Raw genomic sequence first — 26,052 nt, 5'->3', positions numbered from 1 at the left:
CTCCTTTAGGTGCCAGGTTAGTTTTCGTGTTTGAGTTCTTTCCAGTGTTTGGATTGATGCTTGTATTGCGATGTCTTTCCCCTATTTGGGACCGCTTTTGCTGTATCCCAGAGATTCTGAACGGTTGGGTGTATCTTCGTTCTCATTGGTTTCCGTGAATTTTCTTAATTCTTTTCTGATGTCCTGGTTGACCCTTTCACCTTTTAGCAGGATGGTCCTTAACCTGCACGTGTTTGAAATCCTTGCAAACTTCTTGTGGTTGAGCTCTAGTTTCAGAGCATTATGGGCTGAAAATATGCAGGGGACGATCCCAAAGTTTTGGTATCGATTATGACCTGATTTGTGACCCAGTATGTGGTCTCTTCTGGACAAAGTTCCACGTGCAATTGAGAAGAATGTGAATTCAGTTGCATTTGGATGTAAAGTTCTGTAAATATCTGTGAGATCCACCTGGTCCACTGTATCCTTTAGTGCTCTTGTTTCTTTGGAGATGCTGTGCCTGGAAGACCTGTCAATTGCAGAAAGCGCCGTATTCGAGTCTCCAAGTAAAAGGGTATTATTATCTAAGTATGTCTTAACTTTGCTTAGCGATTGATTGATATCCGTGGCAACTCCCACATTCAGGGCATAGATACCCACGATCGTTAGTTAGGTCGTCTTGTTGGATAGATCCCTTACGTACGATCTAGTCTAGTGATTGTGTGAGGTTTCCCACATAGAGTGTCATGTCCTCTGTGAAGAGTGAGAGTTTGACTTCTTTGCCGATCCGGATGCCTTTTTTTTCTGTTTCGGAATGTCGCTGGGAAAGCGAGGACCACTACTATTCTGCCGAACGAGAGTGTTGAGGGTGGACACCCTGTCGTGTTCCTGACCTTAAGGGAAAAGCTCCAGGTTTTTCCCAATGAAGAGCACGTTCCCTCTCTGGGTCGTTTGTACATGGGTTTTATGATAATTGAGGTTTTTTTCCCAGTATGCGTACCCAGCAGAAGGTTTTCATCATGAAAGGATGGTCTATTTGGTCAAATGCTTTTTCTGCATCTATTGAGAGAATCCTACGGTTCTCATCCTTTGTTTCATTAACGTGGAGAGGGAAGGAGAGACAGAACTGGAGGGATGGACAGACACAGGGAGGGGGACACAGACAGGGAGGGAGAGATAGGGATGGGGAGGGAGAGACAGCGAGATGGTGAGGGAGAGACCGAGACAAGGAGGAAGAATGAGGAAGGGAGGGAGAGAGCCAGACATGGAAGGAGAGTCAGAGAGACAGGGAGGGAGAGACAGAGACCGAGAGACACCGAGAGCCCGGGAGGGATACACTGAGAGACAGGGAGGAAGAGTCAGAGAGAAAGGGAGGGAGACTGAGACACAGAGAGGGGAACACAGAGACAGGATGGAGAGAACGAGACGGAGTGAGAGACTGGGAGACACGAAGGGAGACACACAGAGACTGGCAGAGAGACAGAGACGCGAAGAGAGACAGAGACACAGGAAGGGAGAGTCGGCGAGACAGGGAGCGAGAGTCAGAGAGAGGGCGGGAGAGGAGACGGGGTGGGGGGCAGGGCGGGGACAGACTGAGATGGGGCAGCGGGGAGAGACAGACACAGACACAGGGAAGGAGAGTCAGAGAGACAGGGATGGAGAGACAGAGACAGCGAGGGAGATACAGAAAGACAGGCAGGGAGAGGCAGGGAAACAGGTAGGGAGACACCGAGAGCCTGGGAGGGAGAGACCGAGACGCAGAGAGAAGGAGGGTGAGATCTAGACACCGTGGGAGAGACAGAGAGGGAGGGAGACCGAGAGACAGGGAGGGACAGACCCAGAGACAGGGAGGGAGAGACCGAGAGACAGGCAGGGGGAGACAGAGAGACAGGGAGTGAGAGCCAGAGCCATGGAGGGAGACCGAGATACAGTGAGGGAGAGGCCGAGAGACAGGATGAGAGAGAGACAGGGATGGAGACACACAGACAGGGAGGGACAGATGGAGACGGGTGGCGAGAGACAGGGATGGAGAGACCGAGGCAGGGAAGGAGAGACAGAAGTGGAGGGATGGACAGAGACAGGGAGGGAGAGATAGATAGAGGTGGGCAGGGAGACGGAGAGAAAGCGAGGGGGAGACCGAGAGACAGGGAGGGAGAGAGAGATGGAGACAGGGAGGAGTGACTGAGACGACGGGGGTGAGAGATCGAGATGGGGGAGAGACACAGGACAGGGAAGGAAGGATCCAGAGACAGGGAGGGACAGACAGACCAAGAGACAGAGAGGGAGAGATGAGACAGAGGGGAGAGACCAAGGTGCAGGGAGGGAGACCGAGAGACAGGAGGGGAGAGTCAGAGACAGGGAGGGAGGAGACAGCGAGACAGAGACAGGATGGAGAGAATGAGACAGGGAGGGAGACAAGTGAGAGTCCGAGAGACAAGAAGGTAGGCACAGAGACAGGGAGAGAGAGACAGCGAGGGACAGGCCATGATAGGCAGTAAGAGAAGAAAGACTGGGAGGGACACAGAGACTGGGAGGGCGAGGGAGAGAGAGAGAGATGGGGGTGGGGGCAGAGGCAGAGAGACTGGGAGGGAGACAGGGCCAGACCGGGAGGGAGAGCGAGGGAGACAGTGAGGGAGAGACAGAGACCGGGACGGAGGGACAGGGATGGAGACACAGAGCCAGAGAGAGGCTCCGTGCCTCCGTGAGCAGGTGTCCCTCGGGACTGAGCCGGGGCGCAAGGCCTCGGCCCCGGCGCCCCGACTAGACTAGCGGGGGGAGGCAGAGGCGGTCTCGGGTCCCCTGTAGGCTCCGCGGAGGGCGGGCCTCTGTGTGGCAGGTCTGCGGGGGGCGTGGCGGGGGCGGGGCGGGAGCTTGCCCAGGCGCCTGAGCCCGAGCGTGACCTGAAGGGGGCCGGGGCGTGGCCGCAGGAGGAGCTGTGCGCAGATGCGGCGACCTGGGCACGGCAGGAGGTTGCGCGGCCGCGCCCCCAGTCCAGGCCCGCGGTTCCCCGCGGTTCCCCGCGGTTCCCCGCGCTCCGGGCTCGCGGCAGCGGCTCTGCAGGCCTCGGCCCCCGGCGCGCAGGTCAGCGTGGGCCCCGGGAGGCGTGACGGGCCCCGGGGTGGCTGTGCGAGAGGCATCTGGCCCTCGCTGGCGGCGCGGCGGGTGCCTGGGAGGGACCGGAGGGGGACAGTGAGTCTTGGGGGCCGCATGGAGGCGCCCCCGTGGCGAGCCCGGCGGACACCCTTTGGGCCGCCAGGGTGCCGGGCAGAGGGCTGCGCGGGGGAGGAGTGGTGGCACCTGTTCTCGGAGGGGGGCGGCGGCGGGGCCTCCTACGTGTCAGGTCAGGTCTCACAGGAGCGGCTCAGGGAGGGTTTGGGGCCCCTCCACCGGGGCTCGGGGAGGTGCCGCCGAACCCATCCGCGGCTGCTCAGAGGGGTTAGGATGCAGGCACCTTGCAATGTCAGGGCAGGGCCTTGGGGCGGTGGCTTGAGGGCCTGGGCTGCTGGGCCCCCCCAGGCCCCCCAAGGCCCTTGGCTGTTCCTCCTCCCCCCACCCCCTCCCCGCTCTCAGGTCCCTCCCTAAGCTCCCCAGCCTGGCCGGCAGCATGCCCCCCTCCCCCTTGGTCCCTTTCAGGTGAATATGGCTACCTCTGAAATTGTTGAATTTTGAAATCGTTCCCCTTTCTGCACATCCTGTCCAGTATTTGTGGTTTCCTGTCTGGCCAATGTTCCCCATTCTCACCGGTGTAAGGTGGGATTTCGTTGTGCTTTTGACGTGTGTTTCCCTGATGGAAATAACAGTGATGCGGCGCATTTTCTCATGGGCTTGTCGGCCACGTCGACGTCTCGCTCTGTGCCATTTCGGTTCGTGTCTTTTGCCCATTTCCGGATTGGATGGTTGGTTTCTCTGCTGTTGAGTTGAATGGGTTCTTTAGAGATCGTGGATGCTGGCCCTTTATCTGACGGGTCATTTGCACGTAGCTTCTCCCATTCTGGAGGTTGTCTGTTGGTTTTGTTGAGTGTCTCTTTGGCTGTGCGGAAGCTTCTCATCCCGATGAAGTCCCAATAGTTCATCTTTGCTTTTGTTTTCTGGCCTTCACGGGTGTATCTTGCAAGAAGTTACTGTGGCCAAGTTCGGGAAGGACGTTGCCTGTGTTCTCCCCTAGGGTTTTGATGGAATCTCATCTCACATTTACATCTTTCATCCATTTTGAGTTTTATCTCTGTGTATGGTGTGAGAGAATGGTCCAGTTTCATTCTTTTGCATGTGGCTGTCCAACGTTCCCAGCAGCCTTTAGTGAGGAGGCTGTCTTTTTTCCAGTGGATGGTCTCTCCTGCTTGGTCGAATATATGGTCCTGACCGTAGAGTTGAGGGTCCACTTCTGGATTTCTCTCTTCTGTCCCATTGATCCGTGTGTCTGTTTTTCTGCTAGTAGCACACTGTCTTGATGAGCACAGCTTTGTAGCACAACCTGAAGTCCGGCGTTGTGATGCCGCCAGCTGTGGTTTTCTTTTCTAATATTGCCCTGGGCATTCGGGGTCTTGTCTGATTCCACACTAATCTTCAGATGATTTGTGGCAACTCTCTGAAGGGAGCCTTTGGTATTTTTGATGATAGGGATTGCAATCAATGTGTAAATTGCCCTGGGTCAGTCACGTTGACATTTTCCCAATATATGAATTCTTCCAATCCAGGAGCATGGGATAGTTTTCCATCTCTTAGTGTCCTCCTCAATTTCTTTCAGATGTGTTCCGTGGTTTTTCGGGTAGAGATCCTTTACCTCTTTGGTTAGGTGTATTCCTGGGTATCTCATGCTTTTGGGTGCAGTTGTCACTGGAACCGACTCCTTAATTTCTCTTTCTTCAGAGTCATCGTTGGCGTATAGAGAGGTGACTGATTTCTTGGCATAGATTTAGGATCCTGCCACGCTGCCGAATTTGCTGTATGAGTTCTACGATCTTGGGGTGGAGTCTTTTGGGTTTTCCGGGTACAGTACCATGCATGCCATCGGTGAAGAGGGCAAGTTTGACTACTTCTTTGCCAATGTGAATGCCTTTTATTTTTTCTGTCGCTTGATTGCTGAGGCCGAGATGTCTAGTAGTATGTTGAGAAGACGTGGTGAGGGTGGACATCCCTGTCTCTCGTTCCTGATGTTCGAAGAAAGGCTCCCAGTGTTTCCACATTGTGGATGATAATTTGCCACGGGCTTTTCGTAGATGGATTTGAAGATGCTGAGGGACGTTCCCTCTATCCCTGTACTCTGAAGGGTTTGGATCTGCCATGGATGCCGTATTTTGTCAAATGCTTCCTCTGCGTCTCTTGAGAGGATCATCTGGTTCTTGTTTTCTCTCTTGCAGATCTGATGAAGCCCATCGAGTGTTCTCCGAGTGCTGAAGCAGCCTTGCACCCTGGCGATTAACCCCACTGGGTCGTGGTGAGTAACTTCTTAATCATGTCCCGTCGGATCCTGTTGGCTCATATCTTGTGGAGAAGGTGTGCGTCCGCCTTAATCAGGGACATCGGTCCAGCATTGTCCCCTTTTGGGGTCTTGGGTTTTGGAGTTAAGGTGATGCTGGCCTCCAAGAACGAGCTTGGAAGTATTCCATCTCTTTCTATCTTTCGGAGCAGCTTTAGTAGCATAGGTAGTCTTTCTTCTTGAAGCGCTGGATAGAATTCCCCTGGGAAGCCATCTGGCCCTGGACTTTTGTGTCTTGGGAGGTTTGTGTGTTTGTTTATAGGTTTCTTTCTTATTGGAGGTCATTTTGCCAACATCGAGTGTAACTCCCCCAGTGTTCATGGCATCAAGTGCCCCCCTCTGTGCCCGTCACCCAGTCAACCCCGCCCCCCGCGTTCCTCCCTTTCTTCCACCCCTTGTTCATTTCCCAGGGTTAGGAGTCTCTCCTGTTCTGTCTCCTTTTCTGCCATCTCCCACTCATTTTTTTCTTCTTTCTCCTCTGTTCCCTTTCACTATTTTTTTCATACTCCCCAAAAGAACGAGACCATAGAATGTTTGTCCTTCGCCGACTGCCTTCTTTTTCTTTGACTCAGCCATAATACCCTCTGGTTCCATCCACATCGAAGCAAATGGTGGGTGTTTGTCGTTTCTGATGGCTGAGTAATCTTCCATCGTGTACAGAGACCACTCGCCCTCCTTATCCATTCATCTTTCGATGGGCACCGAGGCTCCTTCCGCAGTGTGGCTATCGTGGGCATTGCAACTCGAAACCTCAGGGTGCACGTGTCCCGGTGTTTCCCCGCATCTGTATCTTTGGGGTACATCTCCACCAGTGCACCCCCATGCTGGATCGCAGGGCAGATCCGTTGTTACCTCTCTGAGGCACCTGCACACGGTTTTCCAGGCGTGGCTGCATCAGGTCACATTCCCACCAGCAGTGCAAGAGGGTTCCCTTTTCGCCACATCCTCGCCGACCTTCGCTGTTTCCTATCTTGTTAACGTTCACCGCAGTCGCTGGTGTGTCAGGTGGGATCTCGTGGTGCTTTTGACCCATATCTCCCTGACGGCCAGTGATGCGGAGCATTGTCTCACGTGCTTGTCGGCCATGCCTAGTCTTCCTCTGTGACATTTCCATTCATGTCTCTTGCCCGTCTTCCGGATTGGATCGTTGGTCTCTTTGCTGTGGAGTTGCAGAAGTTCTTCAGAGATCTTGGATGCTGGCCCTTTACCTGACAGGGTCATTTGCACATGTCTTCTCCCACTCTGTGGGTTGGCTTTGAGTTTTGTCGGGTGTTTCTTTTGCTGTGTGGAACCTGCTCATCTTGGTGAAGTCCCAGCAATCCTTTTCTTCGCTCTTGTTTCTCTGGCCTTCGTGGCTGATGTCATTTCTACGAAGTTGCTGTGGCCCAGTTCAAGAAGGGTGTTGTTGCCTTTGTCCTGCCCTAGGATTTTGATGGACTCTTGTCTTGCATAATTGAGATCCTTCATCCATTTTGAGTTTATCCTTGTGTATGGTGTGAGAGGAATGGTCCAGTTTCATTCTTCTGCGTGTGGCTGTCCAGTGTTCCCAGCAGCATTTATTGAAGAGACTGTCTTTTCTTTTTCCCCGTGCATGGTCTTTCCTGCCTGGCTGAATATTAGTTGCCCATAGAGTTGAGGGTCCACCTCTGGATGCTCTCTTCTGTTCCATTGATCGGCGTGTCTGTTTTTGTGCCAGTATCCCACTGTCTTGCCCGTCACAGCTTCGTGGCACAACGTGAAATCCGGCATTGTGCTGCCCCCGCAGTGGTTTTCTTGGCGACTCTTCCCGTGGCCGTTCGGGGTCTTTTCGCATTCCACACCAGCCTTCAGAGGACTTGCTCCAGCTCTCTGAAGAGAGTCCGTGCTATTTCTGACAGGGATTGCATTAGTTGTGTATATTGCCCTGGGTCACGTTGACATTTTCCCCAATATCAATTCTTCCAACCCAGGAGCGTGGAACCCTTTTCCATCTCTTTGTGTCTTCCTCAGTTTCTTTCCGACGTGTTCCACAGTGTTTCAGGAAGCCACCCGGCCCTAGACTTTTGTGGTCCTGGGAGGTCTTTGATGATGACTGCTTTAATTTCCTCCCTGGATATTGACCTGTTGGGGTTTTCTGTGTCTTCCTGTTCCGTTTTTGGTAGTTTGTGGTTTTCCAGAAATGCGTTCGCTTCTTCTCGATTGCCCAATTTATTGGCGTATAGCTGCTCAGGATGAGTTTTTCAGATCGCTTGTATTTCCTACGTGGTGGTGGTGATCTCTCCTTTCTCATTCATGTTTTTGTTAATTGGAGTCTTTTCTCTCTTCTTTTAATAAGGCGGGCTTCATGGTTTTTCTCTCTCTTATTGGTTCTTTCAGAGGTCCACCACCTGGTTTTGTGGATGTGTTTCCTCAGTTCTTCTGCTCTCTATTTCATTGAGTTCTGCTCGAAGTTTTATTAACCGTCGTCTTCTGCTGGGTGAAGGTTTCATTTGCTGGTCCTTCTCCAGCTCCTTTAGGTGCCAGGTTAGTTTTCGTGTTTGAGTTCTTTCCAGTGTTTGGATTGATGCTTGTATTGCGATGTCTTTCCCCTATTTGGGACCGCTTTTGCTGTATCCCAGAGATTCTGAACGGTTGGGTGTATCTTCGTTCTCATTGGTTTCCGTGAATTTTCTTAATTCTTTTCTGATGTCCTGGTTGACCCTTTCACCTTTTAGCAGGATGGTCCTTAACCTGCACGTGTTTGAAATCCTTGCAAACTTCTTGTGGTTGAGCTCTAGTTTCAGAGCATTATGGGCTGAAAATATGCAGGGGACGATCCCAAAGTTTTGGTATCGATTATGACCTGATTTGTGACCCAGTATGTGGTCTCTTCTGGACAAAGTTCCACGTGCAATTGAGAAGAATGTGAATTCAGTTGCATTTGGATGTAAAGTTCTGTAAATATCTGTGAGATCCACCTGGTCCACTGTATCCTTTAGTGCTCTTGTTTCTTTGGAGATGCTGTGCCTGGAAGACCTGTCAATTGCAGAAAGCGCCATATTCGAGTCTCCAAGTAAAAGGGTATTATTATCTAAGTATGTCTTAACTTTGCTTAGCGATTGATTGATATCCGTGGCAACTCCCACATTCAGGGCATAGATACCCACGATCGTTAGTTAGGTCGTCTTGTTGGATAGATCCCTTACGTACGATCTAGTCTAGTGATTGTGTGAGGTTTCCCACATAGAGTGTCATGTCCTCTGTGAAGAGTGAGAGTTTGACTTCTTTGCCGATCCGGATGCCTTTTTTTTCTGTTTCGGAATGTCGCTGGGAAAGCGAGGACCACTACTATTCTGCCGAACGAGAGTGTTGAGGGTGGACACCCTGTCGTGTTCCTGACCTTAAGGGAAAAGCTCCAGGTTTTTCCCAATGAAGAGCACGTTCCCTCTCTGGGTCGTTTGTACATGGGTTTTATGATAATTGAGGTTTTTTTCCCAGTATGCGTACCCAGCAGAAGGTTTTCATCATGAAAGGATGGTCTATTTGGTCAAATGCTTTTTCTGCATCTATTGAGAGAATCCTACGGTTCTCATCCTTTGTTTCATTAACGTGGAGAGGGAAGGAGAGACAGAACTGGAGGGATGGACAGACACAGGGAGGGGGACACAGACAGGGAGGGAGAGATAGGGATGGGGAGGGAGAGACAGCGAGATGGTGAGGGAGAGACCGAGACAAGGAGGAAGAATGAGGAAGGGAGGGAGAGAGCCAGACATGGAAGGAGAGTCAGAGAGACAGGGAGGGAGAGACAGAGACCGAGAGACACCGAGAGCCCGGGAGGGATACACTGAGAGACAGGGAGGAAGAGTCAGAGAGAAAGGGAGGGAGACTGAGACACAGAGAGGGGAACACAGAGACAGGATGGAGAGAACGAGACGGAGTGAGAGACTGGGAGACACGAAGGGAGACACACAGAGACTGGCAGAGAGACAGAGACGCGAAGAGAGACAGAGACACAGGAAGGGAGAGTCGGCGAGACAGGGAGCGAGAGTCAGAGAGAGGGCGGGAGAGGAGACGGGGTGGGGGGCAGGGCGGGGACAGACTGAGATGGGGCAGCGGGGAGAGACAGACACAGACACAGGGAAGGAGAGTCAGAGAGACAGGGATGGAGAGACAGAGACAGCGAGGGAGATACAGAAAGACAGGCAGGGAGAGGCAGGGAAACAGGTAGGGAGACACCGAGAGCCTGGGAGGGAGAGACCGAGACGCAGAGAGAAGGAGGGTGAGATCTAGACACCGTGGGAGAGACAGAGAGGGAGGGAGACCGAGAGACAGGGAGGGACAGACCCAGAGACAGGGAGGGAGAGACCGAGAGACAGGCAGGGGGAGACAGAGAGACAGGGAGTGAGAGCCAGAGCCATGGAGGGAGACCGAGATACAGTGAGGGAGAGGCCGAGAGACAGGATGAGAGAGAGACAGGGATGGAGACACACAGACAGGGAGGGACAGATGGAGACGGGTGGCGAGAGACAGGGATGGAGAGACCGAGGCAGGGAAGGAGAGACAGAAGTGGAGGGATGGACAGAGACAGGGAGGGAGAGATAGATAGAGGTGGGCAGGGAGACGGAGAGAAAGCGAGGGGGAGACCGAGAGACAGGGAGGGAGAGAGAGATGGAGACAGGGAGGAGTGACTGAGACGACGGGGGTGAGAGATCGAGATGGGGGAGAGACACAGGACAGGGAAGGAAGGATCCAGAGACAGGGAGGGACAGACAGACCAAGAGACAGAGAGGGAGAGATGAGACAGAGGGGAGAGACCAAGGTGCAGGGAGGGAGACCGAGAGACAGGAGGGGAGAGTCAGAGACAGGGAGGGAGGAGACAGCGAGACAGAGACAGGATGGAGAGAATGAGACAGGGAGGGAGACAAGTGAGAGTCCGAGAGACAAGAAGGTAGGCACAGAGACAGGGAGAGAGAGACAGCGAGGGACAGGCCATGATAGGCAGTAAGAGAAGAAAGACTGGGAGGGACACAGAGACTGGGAGGGCGAGGGAGAGAGAGAGAGATGGGGGTGGGGGCAGAGGCAGAGAGACTGGGAGGGAGACAGGGCCAGACCGGGAGGGAGAGCGAGGGAGACAGTGAGGGAGAGACAGAGACCGGGACGGAGGGACAGGGATGGAGACACAGAGCCAGAGAGAGGCTCCGTGCCTCCGTGAGCAGGTGTCCCTCGGGACTGAGCCGGGGCGCAAGGCCTCGGCCCCGGCGCCCCGACTAGACTAGCGGGGGGAGGCAGAGGCGGTCTCGGGTCCCCTGTAGGCTCCGCGGAGGGCGGGCCTCTGTGTGGCAGGTCTGCGGGGGGCGTGGCGGGGGCGGGGCGGGAGCTTGCCCAGGCGCCTGAGCCCGAGCGTGACCTGAAGGGGGCCGGGGCGTGGCCGCAGGAGGAGCTGTGCGCAGATGCGGCGACCTGGGCACGGCAGGAGGTTGCGCGGCCGCGCCCCCAGTCCAGGCCCGCGGTTCCCCGCGGTTCCCCGCGGTTCCCCGCGCTCCGGGCTCGCGGCAGCGGCTCTGCAGGCCTCGGCCCCCGGCGCGCAGGTCAGCGTGGGCCCCGGGAGGCGTGACGGGCCCCGGGGTGGCTGTGCGAGAGGCATCTGGCCCTCGCTGGCGGCGCGGCGGGTGCCTGGGAGGGACCGGAGGGGGACAGTGAGTCTTGGGGGCCGCATGGAGGCGCCCCCGTGGCGAGCCCGGCGGACACCCTTTGGGCCGCCAGGGTGCCGGGCAGAGGGCTGCGCGGGGGAGGAGTGGTGGCACCTGTTCTCGGAGGGGGGCGGCGGCGGGGCCTCCTACGTGTCAGGTCAGGTCTCACAGGAGCGGCTCAGGGAGGGTTTGGGGCCCCTCCACCGGGGCTCGGGGAGGTGCCGCCGAACCCATCCGCGGCTGCTCAGAGGGGTTAGGATGCAGGCACCTTGCAATGTCAGGGCAGGGCCTTGGGGCGGTGGCTTGAGGGCCTGGGCTGCTGGGCCCCCCCAGGCCCCCCAAGGCCCTTGGCTGTTCCTCCTCCCCCCACCCCCTCCCCGCTCTCAGGTCCCTCCCTAAGCTCCCCAGCCTGGCCGGCAGCATGCCCCCCTCCCCCTTGGTCCCTTTCAGGTGAATATGGCTACCTCTGAAATTGTTGAATTTTGAAATCGTTCCCCTTTCTGCACATCCTGTCCAGTATTTGTGGTTTCCTGTCTGGCCAATGTTCCCCATTCTCACCGGTGTAAGGTGGGATTTCGTTGTGCTTTTGACGTGTGTTTCCCTGATGGAAATAACAGTGATGCGGCGCATTTTCTCATGGGCTTGTCGGCCACGTCGACGTCTCGCTCTGTGCCATTTCGGTTCGTGTCTTTTGCCCATTTCCGGATTGGATGGTTGGTTTCTCTGCTGTTGAGTTGAATGGGTTCTTTAGAGATCGTGGATGCTGGCCCTTTATCTGACGGGTCATTTGCACGTAGCTTCTCCCATTCTGGAGGTTGTCTGTTGGTTTTGTTGAGTGTCTCTTTGGCTGTGCGGAAGCTTCTCATCCCGATGAAGTCCCAATAGTTCATCTTTGCTTTTGTTTCTCTGGCCTTTGTGGGTGTATCTTGCATGAAGTTGCTGTGGCCAAGTTCGGGAAGGGTGTTGCCTGTGTTTTCCCCTAGGGTTTTGATGGAATCTCATCTCACATTTACATCTTTCATCCATTTTGAGTTTATCTTTGTGTCTGGTGTGAGACAGTGGTCCAGGATCACTCCTCTGCATGTGGCTGTCCAGCATTCCCACTGGCATTTATGGAAGAGACTTGTCTTTTTTTCCAGTGGATGGTCTCTCCTGCTTGGTCGAATATGTGGTCTTGACCACTGAGTGGAGGGTCCACTTCTGGATTCCTCTTCTGTTCCATTGATGGATGTGTCTGTTTTTGTGCCTGTACCACACTGTCTTGGTGAGCACAGCTTTGCAGTGCAACCTGAAATCCGGCATTGTACTGCCCCCCTCTGTGGTTTTCTTGGCTACTCTTCCTGTGGCCATTCGGGGTCCTTTCTGATTCCACACAAATCTTCAGATGATCTGTTCCAGCTCTCTGAAGAGAGTCCATGGTATTTTGATAGGGATTGCATTGTGTAAATTGCCCTGGGTCACGTTGACGTTTTCCCAATATTCATTCTTCGGATCCATGAGCATGGAATAGTTTGCCATCTCTTTGTGTCTTCCTCAGTCTCTTTCAGACGTGTTCTGTCATTTTTCGGATAGAGATCCTTGACCTCTTTGGTTAGGTTTATTCCTAGGTAGCGCATGCTTTCGGGTGCCATCCCAAATGGGGTTGACTCCTTAATTTCTCTTTCTTCAGTCTCATCGTTAGCGTCTAGAAAGGCCACTGGTTTCTGGGCATTGATTTCGTACCCTGCCACACTGCCGAATTTGCTGTATGAGTTCTAGCAGTCTTGGGGTCGAGTCTTTTGGGTTTTCCAGGTGTATGGTATCATGTCATCTGTGAACAGGGAGAGTTTGACTTCTTCTAGGCCGATTTGAATGCCTTTTATTTCTTTTTGTTGCCTGATTGCTGAGGCTATGACGTCTAGTGTTATGTTGAATTGCAGTGATGAGAGTGGACATCCCTGTCTCGTTCCTGATCTTCTTCGGGGAAAGGCTCCCAGCGTTTCCCCCTTGGGAATGATAATTTGCCGCGGGCTTTTCATAGATGGCTTTGAAGATGCTGAGGAATGTTCTCTCTATCCCTATACTCTGAAGCGTTTGGATCAGGAATGGATGCCGTATTTTGTCAAATGCTTTCTCTGCATCTATTGAGAGGATCATCTGGTTCTCGTTTTTTCTCTTGCAGATCTGATCAGTCACATGGAGTGTTTGACAAGTGTTGAACCAGCCTTGCATCCCGGGGATAAATGCTACCTGGTCACGGTGAGTAACTTCTCAATGTACCGTTGGATCCTATTGGCTCGTATATTGTTGAGAACGTTTGCATCCGTGTTCATCGGAGACATTGGTCTATAACTCTCCTTTTTGGTCGGGTGGGGTCTTTGTCTGCTTTTGGACTTAAGGTGATGCTGGCCTCATAGAACGAGTTTGGAAGTATTCCATCTCCAGAAGCTTCAGCTGGCCTCACTGTAGTCTCTTTGGCAGGCTCTTGATTTGGTTCAGGATGTTGCTCAGTGGCAAAAGTCATTTGCTCCACTGAGGCAGGTGGCGGCTCCGGCATGTGCGGGAACCCAATAGCATGCACCTGGGCGTGCTCTTCCTCCAGGGTGGCCACGGGTACAGGTAGCTCTTGCATGTCGGAACAGTGAGTCAGAGGTGTTACCACCACATGCATTGGTTTGGTCTGAGCAGCTGGCTTCTCGGCTCGAGCCATGACCAGCTCAATCACCTCTGGCCCTGAAGCTTTAGCAGGCCCCAAGGTAGGAGCTGGGGCCAGTTGTTGAGGTGGTTCAGGATATTGCACAGGGGTGGACACTATTTGCTCCACTGAGACGAGTGGCTGCTCCGGCATGTGGCAGACCCTGATAGCATGCGCTGGGACATGATCTACTGCGAGGGTGGCCAAGATTGCAGGTGGGTCCTCCTTTTTGGGAGAGTGAATCAGAGATTTGACCACCTCATGCATTGGCTTCAACTCAGCAGCTGGTATCTCTACTCTGGCCAAGCACTCAGCACCGACAGCCCTGCCCAGCTCGATCACCTCAGGCCCAGAAGCTTCATCAGGCCCCACCTTCAGAGCTGGGGTGGGCTGCTGACATGATGTTGCTCAGGGGCCAAAGCTGGTTGCTGCACTGAGGCAGGTGATTCCTTTGGCATGGCATGCCGGGGACATTGATAGTGGGCACCTGGGGGAGCTCTTGTTGCAGGGTGGCCAAGTGTGTAGGTGGCTCCTCCAGGTCGGGACAGTGAATCAGAGGTGTGACTGCCTTGTAAATTGACTTGGCCTCAGCAGCTAGCATCTCGGCTCGGGCCATGCACTCAGCACCAACTGCCATGCCCGGCTCAAACTGCTCAGGCCCATAAGTTTCAGCTTGCCCCAGTGTAGTAGCTCTGGCGGGCTCTTGATTTCGTTTAGGATGTTGCTCAGTGGCCGAAGTCGGTTGCTTCACTGAGGCAGGTGGCTGCTCTGTCATGTGGGGGATCCCGATAGCATGCCCCTTGGCATGCTCTTCCTCCAGGGTGGCCATGGGTACAGGTACTTTTTCACATTTGAAATACATTATTGCATATTTGCTTATGTTAAAAAAAAACTGTGTCCAAAACTTAGAGATTCTTATTTACTGATGCATTTAAATCTTTCTCATGATGATCTACGGCATTTAACATAGTAGTGAAATTGTTCGTATCTGTGCCTTCAGCAGCTTTTACTTCTGTACTTGTGGTGTTCCTGTTTATATCACTCGGATATCTTTTGAAAAACAATGACATACTTTAGAACCCTGAAGATTTCCCTGGTGGTTTTTTTTTTTTTAGTGTCATACATTTCCATTTATTGGACCTACTGAATACATCAGTTAAATGTTTGCTTATTTTACATAAAGGGCCCATTTTCTTTTTTTTTTGAATTTTTAATTTTTTTTTTAAATTTTTATTTATTTATGATAGTCACAGAGAGAGAGAGAGAGAGAGAGAGAGAGGCAGAGACACAGGCAGAGGGAGAAGCAGGCTCCATGCACCGGGAGCCCGATGTGGGATTCGATCCCGGGTCTCCAGGATCGCGCCCTGGGCCAAAGGCAGGTGCCAAACCGCTGCGCCACCCAGGGATCCCCAGAATTTTTAATTTTTTATTGGAGTTCAATTTGTCCACATATAGCACAACACCCAGTGCTCATCCCGCCAAGTGCCCCCCTCATTGCCCATCACCCAGTCACCCACCCCCACCCACTTCCCCTTCCACTACCCCTTGTTTGTTTCCCAGAGTTAGGTGTCTCCTGTTTTGTCACCCTCACTGATACTTTCACTCATTTTCTCTCCTTTGCCTTTATTCCCTTTCACTAATTTTTATATTTCCCAAATGAATGAGACCATATAATGTCTGTCCTTTTCCGATTGACTGTTTTCACTCAGCATAATACCCGGGACAGCTGCACCCCAATGTTTATAGCAGCAATGTCCACAATAGCCAAACTGTGGAAGGAACCTCGGTGTCCATCGAAAGATGATGGATCAAGAAGCTGTGGTCTGGCGGGAAGTCATGGCGGCTCACCTAAAGAAACGAGTGTACGACGAATTCACTAAGGAGGTCCAGCAACAACAGGAGGAAATTGCAACCAAGAAACTGCGATTGACAAAACCAAGTAAATCTGCAGCACTCCACGTAGATCTGTGTAAAGCTCCCTTCCCAGCGGATGCTTTGCAGTATCTACTCCAGTTTGCCAGAAAGCCTGTTGAAGCAGAAAGTGTGGAAGGAGTAGTTAGGATTCTCTTGGAACATTATTATGGAGAATGATCCATCTGTGAGACTGAAAATTGCATCATTGTTGGGTTTATTATCAAAGACTGCAGGATTTTCACCAGACTGCATTATGGATGATGCCAATAACATCCTGCAGAATGAAAAGTCTCATCAAGTCCTTGCTCAACTGTTGGACAGCTTGCTTGCAACTGGCACCAGACTCCCAGAGAATCAAGCTATCCAGATGGGATTAGTTGATGTAGCCTGGAAGCACCTCACAGATACGTCTCATGGTGTAAGAAATAAGTGCCTGCAATTACTTGGCAATCTTGGCTCTTTGGAGAAAAGTGTCACAAAAGATGGAGAAGGCCTAGCTGTCAGAGATGTCCAGAAGATGATAGGGGATTACTTCAGTGACCAAGACCCACGTGTCAGAACAGCAGCTATAAAAGCCATGTTGCAGCTTCATGAGAGAGGACTGAAATTACACCAAGCAATTTATAATCAGGCCTGTAAATTGTTGTCTGATGACTATGAACAAGGGCGCAGTGCTGCAGTCCAACTTATCTGGGTTGTCCGTCAGCTCTATCCTGAAAGCGTTGTCTCCATTCCTTCTCCTAATGAAGAAATTCGCTTAGTTGGTGATGCATTTGGAAAAATTTGCCCCATGGTCAATGATGGCTCCTGGGTGGTTCGAGTTCAGGCTGCAAAGCTGTTGGGCTCAATGGAACAAGTCAGTTCTCATTTCCTGGAGCAAACACTCGACAAGAAGCTCATGTCCGATCTCAGGAGAAAATGCACTGCACATGAACATGCCAAGGAACTTTACAGGTCAGGAGAGTTTTCCAGTGGCAGAAAGTGAGGAGGTGATGCTCCCAAAGAAGAAATAGATACAGGAGCTGTGAACTTGATTGAGTCAGGAGCTTGTGGAGCCTTTGTTCAGGGATTGGAAGATGAGATGTATGAGGTCCTCATTGCTGCTGTGGAGGCTCTCTGCGTGCTGGCCCAATCTTCACCTTCTTTTGCGGAGAAGTGCCGCCCTGATTTCCTGGTTGACATGTTTAATGATGAAATTGAGGAAGTACATCTGCAGCCCATACACAGCATGAGAAAAATTTCTAATAATATCACTCTCCGAGAGGATCAGCTTGACACTGTCCTGGCTGTGTTAGAGGATTCATCCAGAGATATTCGAGAGGCTCTTCATGAACTTTTATGCTGTACTAATGTTTCGACTAAAGAAGGGATTCATCTTGCACTGGCGGAGCTGCTGAAAAATTTAACCAAGTACCCTACTGATAGGGACTCTATATGGAAGTGCTTGAAGTTTCTGGGAAGTCGGCATCCAACCCTGGTGCTTCCCTTGGTGCCAGAGCTCCTGAGCACCCATCCGTTTTTTGACACAGCTGAACCAGACATGGATGAACCAGCTTACATTGCAGTTTTGGTTCTTATTTTTAATGCTGCTAAAACCTGTTCAACAATGCCAGCACTGTTCTCAGATCATACCTTCAGGCATTATGCCTACCTCTGAGACAGTCTTTCTCATCTTGTTCCTGCCTTAAGGTTACCAGGTAGAAAACTAGTGTCATCGGCCATTTCTCCCGGTATTGCGCCCCATGAGGACCCGTCCCATCAGTTCCTGCAGCAGAGCTCTGAAAGGGTGTACAGTCTTCAGAGCACCGGAACCCTCAGGGAACCCAGAAGCTGCTGGAGTTCACCATCCAGGATCTTCAAAAACGTGGAGAACTTCAGTCTGAACTAGCAGGAGTCGCTGCTAGGAGTTCTCGGCTACCTATCTTTGGTGTCAGCTTCTTCTCCTCAAGGCCTTGCAAGAAAAGCTCTGGAATGTGGCTGCCCCTTTATATTTGAAGCAGAGTGACTTGGCCTCCACAGCAGCAAAACAGATCATGGAAGAGACCTACCAAATGGAGTTCATGTACAGTGGTGTGGAGAATAAACAGGTGGTGATTATACATCACCTGAGGCTGCAGGCCAAAGCCTTGCAACTTATAGTAACAGCACGGACTACTCGAGGAGTTGACCCCTTATTTGGGATGTGTCAAAACTTTTTACAGGAAGTGGACTTTTTTCAGAGGTGTTTTATTGCGGATTTGCCCCACCTAAAGGACAGCTTTGTGGACAAACTTCTTGACCTTATGCCCCGACTCATGACATCCAAACCTGTGGAAGTGGTCAAAATTCTATGGACCATGCTGAGGCAGAGTACCTTCTTGCACCTCCCCCTTCCAGAGCAGATCCACACACTTCAGCCAGCATCATTGAGCCAGCAGGTGAGTCAGACAACCCCTTGCAGTTTACATCTGGATTGGTTGTGGCCCTGCATGTCGATGCGACCCTGGAAAATGTCCAGGACCCTCAGAGTGCTGTGAAGGTCCAGGTCTTCTATCCAGATGGCCAGGCTCAGATGATTCATCCTAAGCCGGCAGACTTGCAGAATCCTGGCCCAGGGCGCCACCGGCTTATCACTCAGGTGTACCCCTCCCATACTGCCTGGACAGAACCATGCCAGGTGGATGTGAGGCTGCTGCTGGCCTACAACTCCAATTCCCGCATTCCCAAATCCCCCTGGATTGACGGTGGCGAAGTGTCACCCCAGGTGGAAACCAGCATCGAGGGCACCATCCCCTTCAGCAAGTCTGTGAAAGTTTCCATAATGCCCAAACCTGCAAGGCGCTGAGTCACAAGCATTGTGTAGAGCTAAAGCTGAGAAAGACCTTCTTAGGTAGCAGAGTGAGCCCGAAGCCTAGAGCACTTCACCTGGAGCCGGCGTATGGGCATGAGCACCATCACCCTTATCGTCTCATCTGGTATCAAACACAAAATAAATTATTTTGCATTAAAAAAACAAAAACCTTCAAGTCCACACCTCTTCCTTCCCTGACTCCCCCCACCACCTCAATAAAGTTGAGAAAACAACAACAACAACAACAAGAATCTGTGGTCTATGATACAATGGAATATTACTCAGCCATTAGAAACGACAAATGCCATGAAAGGAGAGTGATGTTTGTCTACTTGTTGGGTTCATGTTGTTGTACGTGTGTGTGCAGCCAACCAGCAGTGCTCATTATGTACCAGATCATCTACTAAGAATAGTCTTTTACCCAAAACCAGGAAAGAGGAGAGAGAAAGAACTAGTTTTGAGAGCTTTTTGATTTGGAAAAAGCATTACAAAAATCACGATTTTCATTATACAGTAAGGGAGTAGCTTCCTTCATTCTCGTGAGGATTAACGATAGAGGGAGTCCTGTGAAATGAAGACCACTTTGTATTCCAATTTAATTTCTTGAATTTCTTAATTGTTTCCTTTTCTTTTTGGTTTTTACTGACATTCAAAAACTGAAAAACTTCTAGCTCATAACTTTGTTGCATTTCTAGGTCCTTGCAGCAACAAAAGGAGATTGTCATATTAGGACTAGAACTTTAAGTGAGTCCTAAAGTATTGGAAGAAAATTCTAAAATATACATTGAGGTTCTACAAGGAAAAGATTGAGTTTAAACAAAAGAGCCTGAGCTAATTCTTCCAGAAGGTTTGTTACTTTGAATTCAGAGCCCTTTTACAAGTATATTAGAAAAATAAGTAGTCCCACAGTATCAGTCGATTCATGTATAAATGAGAAGAGGGCTAACATTAATGAAACTACCTCTAAAGTAGTTGACTGCCAAGCTGATTGTTAAATTGGTTATTATGGAAACAGGAGAACCAACTCACACACTTAGAAATGAGGTCCCAGACTGGAAGCACTGGTAAATGTAGCTGCTCATAATCTAAGTTAAATAATTCCTTGACAATCTGAGTAGATCTATATCATCATGGTGGTCTTATATGTAATTTAGGGTGTTTAGTAGGAAATTATTGAATGGACTTCATGATTCTCTAGAGCTTATTTTTGAGAGGTGCTAGTGAATCAGGAGGGAAAAAAATAAATGCTCAAAAAAGTCCTATTGCCATCTTACACATTTGGGGAAACTGTAAGAATATGTCCAAAGAATCTTGGTCTTCAATACTTTTATATACAGTAATAACTAACACCATAAAATAGCACTTATTTAGATAGAATTGATGGTAGACGTGGCAGTACTACATCCTTTTCTACAATGTCTGAGTGTTTGTAGTACTTAAGACCTTTCCATCAGGCATCAACATTAAATATTGAATACCTCTAGAAAGTGTGAAAATAATTTTGTCTTTGGAAGTAGTTAACGTGCAGTTTTTCCGTGTGTCCCATTGGACTTTTCTAGTGATGATTCTCCTAGGATGCTTTATCAGTAGGTGTCTGGATTTTATGGACTAAAAAGGTGATATTTTCTTTTATAATTGAAATCTGTAAATTATCTTTATACTTAATTTTCTATGTCCATTCATAGCAAAAAGTAAGCAAAATATCCCAAGACAAAGAATGATGGTTCCCCCCCCACCAAACCTTGAGCATAACCGTTGAGGAACAAGAACTGTCGGAGATCTATGTGTGTGTATCTGTACATACATCCATGCATACATGGCAAGATTTAACAGAAATCACAATTCCGACATCATCTGTGGTTTATGTCACAGCTCTTCTCTGTCATCAGCCTCTGTTTTTCTCTTTGGGCTTTCGTTGAAAAATACTCAGCCTCATATCTTTTGCTCTGAGACTTTAACTGTAATCCTTGAATTCTTAATTTCAGTTCAGAAACCCTAGTCGTAGAACTCATGAGTCTCCAGATTTCCATGACTGTCACCAAAAATTGAAAATCCTATAGGTTTGCCTTTTTTTTTTTAAACTAAAGACTTAAAAGCAAGAAAAGAAAAAAAATGCTTCTTTCTGTCTTGACAAACATGAGGAAGAAACTGCAAACAGGAATACAGGTGGAAGCAACTCCTTCTGTAGCCTCCCCTTGTACTTTTAAAAGAGTTTTGTCATGGGGTTAATGATGGAGAAAGTTGACAACAGGCATTGTATATGTCTGCTGTTCGCAAACTGTATTGTGTGACCGTATTTTTTTCCCAGTCATTGAAAGGATTCTCCCAGTGTGATACCTCTTAATTTAAAGAAAAAAGTGTTTTTTTCTCCTGTAAAATAGTCATCATTTGGAACTGGAGGGTATTACGCTCAGTGAAGTAAGTCAATCGGAGAAGGGCAAACATTATAATGTCTCATTCTTTTGGGGCATATAAAAATAGTGAAAAGGAATAAAGGGGAAAGGAGAAAAAATGAGTGGGAAATATCAGAAAGGGAGACAGAACATGACAGACTCCTCACTCTGGAAAATGAACAAGGGGTGGAAGAAAAGGAGGTAGGGTGGGGGTGTGGGGTGACTGGGTGACGAACATTGAGGGGGACACTTGATGGGATGAGTGCTGGGTGTTATGCTATATGTTGGCAAACTGAACTCCAATAAAAAAAATCATCATTATTTTATGACATTTATAAAATGCAGTAAAAGATAAGGAAACCATCCTGAGAGGCAGGATGCCTCTCTCATTTGGCCAGCTTTTTAACATGTTCTACTTATTTTCCTCCCTTATTATTTAAGGCTTTTTTGTATGTATGCACTGTCTTTTTTATTGGCTATATTTTTGAGGAAGAAGCTCTTCAATTTACAGGTGCTGTATATTTTATAGTCATAAATTCATTGATTTCTAGAAATACACATTTGCTTCCATGTATCCATTAGAGTGCAACAATCCTGAACTCCTAGGGATTTTTCACTGATGAAAGTTGTTTTTATACTTCCCTGTTGTATTGAAGCAGGTCTGAAGACCAGGAAGAAAGCTGACTAGTGATCTGAATTGCAAAATGTTGAGAACTAACCAGTGGGTTGTCATGGTGCCTAATGACTCTTGTGTGTGTGTGTGTGTGTGTGTGCCTAATGACTCTTAAGTACAAAGGAAGTTTATTAATTATTTGAAGTAAAGACAACACAGTCATTTGTAGGAGATCCTTAGCTAGAAAGTTTTAATATTCTTTGAAGAAATCAATACAACCAAACCTTAGAAAGTTTTAGAAGTTACCAAAAAATCAAAACCTGAGCTGCAAAAAAGAAAAGTCATGTATCTGAGGTGACAAACGTAAGGGAAGCAAGCAAGTGCAGGAAAGCTGGAAGCTCTCGATTGGTTGTGGCCACAGAGAGTTTGGACAAGACAGCAGGATGTGCCACTTTTGTTTTGTAGGGAAGTGTCATTTGTGACCGTCATATTTGTAAATGGGTTTTCCGTTGGTTTTGGCGGCAACAATGTTTGCCACTCCTCTGGTCTAACTGGACCGAGACATCCCTCACTTCTATTACCGCTAGTCCATGTGTGCAGTGCTGTTGGTTGGCTTTGGAAATGTGAACTTTGTGGATAAAACAGGGAAGTTTCTCTGGCATCGAGTGGCACACAAGGCTCTGTAGGGATGGTGTGTGTGCATGCGTGCGCATGAGATACTCTCATAACAGGAAATATACAGTACTCAATTTCATCAACAGTAGCTCAAATTTAGTTACTGAAACAGGTTTCAATGAACATTGTATTCTCTGCTTCAGGTTTTTGTAGAAGTGACAAAATTGGACAGTGTAATACCGTAAAGAACTACAAATTCACTAGAATATAGCTGACCTCCCCGCAACGTGGGGATTAGGGGTCCCGACAGCATCCCCCAGCACAGCTGAAAATCCACGTATAATTTTTGATTCTGCCAAAACTTGACTGTTAGTTAGTAGCCCACTGTTGATTGGAACCTTACCGATGATATAACCAGTAGATTAATATGTATCTTACAATGAAGTGAGCTAGGGAAAAGAAAATGTTATTAAAATCATAAGGAAGAGGGGCGCCTGGGTGGTGCAGCCATTGGGCTCCTGGGCGATGCCGTCAGTTAAGTGCCTGACTCTTGGATTTGGCTCAGCTCATGATCTCATGGTCTCTGGATCAAGCCCTGCATCGGGACTCATGCTCAGCAGTGAGTCTACTTGGAATTCTCTCCCTCTGCCCCTCCAACTCGTGTACACACTCTTTCTCATTCTCTCTTAAATGACTAAATCTTTAAAAAAAGAAAATCATGGGAGTAAAGACATCTATGGTGCTGTACTGTATAAAGAAGTGGACCCATACAATGCAAACACATGTTGTTCAAGTAACAACTGTACTCTTACTATATATATATCCCACTTATTAAACTGTGATCATTAGACAGTCATCAGCAGTTGTCCCTAAGGTTAATGAGCTTTTTTTTCTCTCTCTCTCCTACTCCTAGTCTGCAGAACAGGAATGCTGCCCCTCTCTACTGCATTAGCAGGAAAAGATCTCTGAGGGCAATTTAGAAGACCTGGTGTCTGTTTCCACGATTGCCCTTTCCAAGCTGGGTCACCTTTCCTCACTCCATGGGGCCTTTGTTCTGTTATGTGTGCTTGAATAGCAGACAGTCGTCAACCAGTCTCATACAGTATAATCTAGTTGGAAATCTCTGAGCGCAGGACTTACACGACAGCCACCCCGCCCCGGATCCCCTGCCCTGTGTGCCCGCTCTTCGTGGTGCTCGCCACCTTGTGACATGTTACAGATTTATTCAGTCATTGTCTCTTCCACCTGCGGAGGAAGACCAAACCCTGTGGATGGGGGCAGTCGCCTGATGTGTTTTGCCCATCGCTGTGTCATCAGCGCCTGCGTCAGAGCGTGGCGGAAACCACATGAAGCTCGTGGTGAATGTTTCTGGAATGAGTTAGTTATTAGGATCCAAACTGTATTTCTGGGTAATAATTTAGAGATCACTAAAAACTAAGTTCCTATGATAAGGGTTTTAGGTGTCTGCCAGTCGGCTTTATGACGTTCTTTGGTTTGCATGAAAAACTCTATTCCTCCTACAGGATAGAATTCGAAGAGCAATTTATATTTAGAAGATGTTTATAATAAGCCTTATGGGCCCAGTTTATCGCAGTGATCTCTTGTTATTCAAATGCTATATTTTCTCTAATGTAGATTGTACGGTTGTGCCTGGGAGGCATGTGCACTGCATGAAAGTAGGATCTGTGAGGCCCTCTAGCCATCATCACACCATATGGCTATTCCTGTAGATACTTACTTAAACCACAAAATATTTGCACATTGCTTTCTTTCTTAGCAAGTAGAAAATATACATGATAATAAAAATGTTACCTGATAGAAGAAATTTAATTTATTCATTTCACAGTTAAGAGTCTGACAATGAGAGATCTGTCCTAAATGGCTACCTACTTATGCATCATGCTTATTATATGTGTCAGATTGAAATATTTCCCATAATCCTGGTAAGTTGAGGAGTAAGGCCCACCTGAGCGCGACCCGAACGCAAGGGCACGAGGCTTTGCACGAGGCGTGGTGCATGGCAATTGGTCTTTTCTGTTTATAGTCACTCCGGGGTGGGGGCCGGGTCTGGAGTGAGATCATCTCCTGTCCTGCCTTCCGTGCTGTTTGTAGGTGGACACCTCCCACATTTGTCATTCTCCCACTGAATTGTATATCCAACTACTCATGTAACCTCTCCTCCAGTTTCTGCAAATAAACATGATCTCACCACACATACTCCTCTGTATTCTTCACCCCTGTGACTTGACTGCAAGGCTGTCTTCCCAGTTAGCCTCCAGACCTCAGAGTTGTCTTTAATTCCTTGCTGTCTTTCAAACCCCCATCCAGTGCATCAGAAAAAAAAAACCTTTTATCTTGACCTTCAATATAGATCCAGAATCCAGCTGTTTTCTATTATCTCCACTGCTAGATACTAATTCAAGTGACCATCTTCTCTTGCCTGAATTCTTCAGAAGCCTTTTGTGGGGTTTTCCTGCCTTTCCCCATGCCCCGCTGTGAGATTCTACATGGAGCAGCCATCTCGATCCACTTAAAGCAAAAGTAAGATCCTATAACTCTTCTGAAACCATTTGAAGGCTCATTCAGCTCAGTCACTGTAAAAGCCAAAGTGGGGATGGTGGTCAAAAGGCCTACGTGATCTGTCTGCCCTTCCTTGTCTCTTTTATCACAACCTCTATGTCTGCCTTCCTGACCACTCTGCATCTTCCTTTACTGTTTCTCAGAAACCCATACAAGTTCCCACTCTTGGACTCATTCTAGCTCATTCCCTTGCCTAGAAAATTCTTTGACTTGAATTTCTCTTAGAGAGCCTTCACTTGCTTCAAGTCTTTTCCCAGAGGTAAACTGTTCATGAAGGCCTACATTGATCATTTATTCTAACTGTAAATCCCATCTCGCTGGCACCCCTCATTTCCGTTGTCCTGCTCCATTTTTTCTTTGCTACATGTCTCTTTCTAAAATGCGATGTGATGTTTTGTATTCGTTGCTAATTACTGGTTTCCCACTCTAGAAGCTTCACCAGAGCAGGCACTTTTGCATCTCTTTGTCTCTGCTGTACCCAATGAGGTGAAGACCATGCTTTACACAAGATAATAGCTTATTGAATAATTGAACAAATAAACTATGAGATACAGAATTTCCACTCACTCATTGGACAGATATATTGAGTGCCAATGATTGCAGTCCCTGTACCAGGCATTGCCATACAGTAGAAAGCAAAAGACCCATGTTCCCATGGAGCTTTCTCACGGCCTACTCAGAGGACAGTCACTTTAGAAATATTCATACTGACAAGTGCCTACAAGAAACGTGGGAAAGGTGCTATGAAAGAAAATGACAATGACCATAAAATATCATAATGGAGAGAACTAGCTCTTAAATTAGAGGTTCAGGGAAGACCCCGTTAAAGAAGTAACATATGTGATGAACGTTGTAAGGCTAAGGCTAAGTTCCTACATAGGAAATCTTAATAGCCATTGAGATGTTGAAGAATGTAAAAAAAATATTGATGGGAGTCTCCAAGATTGAGAAAGATTGAAAAAATGGTCAGGGAAGGTGGAACATAATGAATAGATAGATAGGAGAGCAGCATTAGATGTGACTAAAGTCAGCATGGACTAGATCACACCAGGATTTATTGGCTCAGAGGGTTTTGATTTCATCCAAGGTACAAAGAGAAGACTTTGAAGAGAACTAATAAGCAAAGTAACAACATAATGATGTTTGGGGCTTTCACTATTAGGCTACCTGTTGTGGGTTTGGGAACGATTCAGAAAAGAACAGTTAGGGACACCTGGTGTGGGGGGGATCAGTCGGTTGAGCCTTTGCCTTTCGGCTCAGGTCAGGATCCCTGCCCAGTGGGGCATCTGCTTCTCCCTCTGCCTCTGCCTCTCCCCGCTCCGACTCATGC

The 26,052-nt window shown here is 48.9% G+C and overlaps 1 long non-coding RNA gene and 1 pseudogene across 4 annotated transcripts in view; both read left to right on the top strand.

The window, feature by feature from the left end:
- Positions 1-5,332: 5,332 nt before the first annotated feature.
- Positions 5,333-26,052, top strand: part of LOC140611774 (uncharacterized) — a 192,221-nt gene continuing 171,501 nt past the window's right edge. For all 4 annotated transcript variants that reach the window (XR_012012978.1, XR_012012975.1, XR_012012977.1 and 1 more), the window contains exons 1-2: positions 5,333-5,413; positions 13,265-13,341. This is a non-coding gene — a long non-coding RNA (uncharacterized lncRNA). The remainder of the gene's footprint in view (positions 5,414-13,264; positions 13,342-26,052) is intronic.
- LOC140611772 (integrator complex subunit 4 pseudogene) lies at positions 15,315-18,863 on the top strand (annotated as a pseudogene).

Source organism: Canis lupus, chromosome 20 (assembly GCF_048164855.1).
Source record: "Canis lupus baileyi chromosome 20, mCanLup2.hap1, whole genome shotgun sequence".
Lineage (NCBI taxonomy): Eukaryota > Metazoa > Chordata > Mammalia > Carnivora > Canidae > Canis > Canis lupus.
This window is presented reverse-complemented; position numbering and strand designations above follow the sequence as displayed.